Source organism: Brassica napus, chromosome C7, assembly GCF_020379485.1.
Source record: "Brassica napus cultivar Da-Ae chromosome C7, Da-Ae, whole genome shotgun sequence".
Classification (NCBI taxonomy): domain Eukaryota; kingdom Viridiplantae; phylum Streptophyta; class Magnoliopsida; order Brassicales; family Brassicaceae; genus Brassica; species Brassica napus.
The window spans coordinates 36,129,606-36,131,241 of NC_063450.1; the positions used below are offsets into that span (position 1 = coordinate 36,129,606).

At 43.1% G+C, this 1,636-nt stretch overlaps 1 non-coding gene across 1 annotated transcript; it reads right to left on the reverse strand.

Moving 5' to 3' along the window:
* Window positions 1-428: 428 nt before the first annotated feature.
* On the reverse strand, window positions 429-534 carry LOC125590862. The gene has a single exon (XR_007326864.1). It is a non-coding gene; the product is annotated as a small nucleolar RNA R71 (small nucleolar RNA).
* Between the last annotated feature and the right edge of the window lie 1,102 nt (window positions 535-1,636).

Sequence of the window (1,636 nt, forward strand, 5' to 3'; positions counted from 1 at the left end):
AAGATGGAGAGGGTAATGGCCAAGGAGCTGACAACCTTAGGCCACAACACCCACATCGCCAAGCTAGAGCTATTGGCACCCATGATGAGCCCAATATCCATGGGCATAGAGCTGGCATTAGAGCACCAGCTGTGGAAAACAACAACTTTGAGATCAAGTCAAACTTGATAAACATGATCCAGAGCAACAAGTACCATGGTCTTGCCTTGGAGGATCCACTAGACCACTTGGATAACTTTGATAAGCTGTGTGGAACTACAAAGATCAATGGTGTCTCTTAAGATGCATTCAAGCTAAGGTTGTTTCCATTCTCTTTGGGAGACAAAGCTCACACATGGGAGAAGAGTCTTTCAAGAGATTCAATCACAACATGGGATGAATGCAAGAAAGCTTTCCTCACCAAGTCCTTCTCTACTTCAAGAACTGCTAAGCTAAGGAATGAAATCTCTGGATTTCATCAAAGGAATCTTGAGGCTTTGGAGAGGCATGGGAAAGGCTCAACAGCTACATCTATCAGTGTCCTCATCATGGCTTCAATATGGAGAGTTTGCTTAGTACTTTCTACAGAGGTGCTTTGCCCAAGTTTATAAGCCAGCTTGATACTGCTAGCAATGATTTCTTCTTGGGGAGAACTGAAGCAGATGCTTTGGAGCTTGTAGAGAATATGGCTAAGAGTGATTCAGTCTACAGTGATGAGCATGATAGAAGCAATAGAGACAGTGGAGGTGATGATACAAACACTAAGAGAGAGTTGAAGGCTCTACAAGATAAGATGGATTTGCTTCTTTCGGATAGAGCCAAACAAGAGAAAGTAAACTTTGTTGGTGAGCAGAAACAAGAGGAGACCGTTGTGGTTAATGAAGTTGATGGTCTAGAAGGTCAAGAAGAGCTATGTTTTGTGAATGCTAATGGGACATGGTACAAGAAGGAGCCTAACTTTCAGTACAAAAAATACCAACAAAAACCCTTCTACAACAACCAACAAGGTGGTTACCAAGCTAGGCAAAACTACTCTCAAGGCTTTTCCTCCAAAGAAAATCAGTCTACACAAGGCCAAGCCGGATCTTCTACTTCTGCTCCACAAGAGAGTAGCACTGATGCAATGTTGAAACAGATCTTGGAGTCCCAAACTAGAAGTGAGAAGCACATTGGATATGAGCTGAAGAACCTTCACACCAAAGTTGATGGAAGCTACAATGACCTCAACAACAAGTTCCTACAACTCTCCTCTCACTTCAAGGCTTTGGAGAATCAGTTTGCCTCTATGCCTTCAACCTCCAAACGCCCAATGGGATCTCTACCAGGAAAATCAGAGCAGAATCCCAAAGAGTATTGCAATGTTATCCTCTCTACTACTTCTTCTGAGATTGAGTTGAGTGATCATGAGAAAGAGGTGGATCAGATTGACAGCTTCTTGTATGGAACAGAATTTGTTTCCCAGGCTGCAGCACAGATTGTGGATAAAACTGAACACAAGGCTATGGAGAGGGTAAAGGCACAAGCTGAACTGAAGGTTGCAGCAGAGAATCTGAAGAGAGATGAGCACAAAGCTGAGAATCAAGTTGAAAGAGAGGCTGTGCAGAGGCTAAAGGAAGTAAAGTTGAAAGGAACCACTGAGGTTGAGCAGTCATCTTAT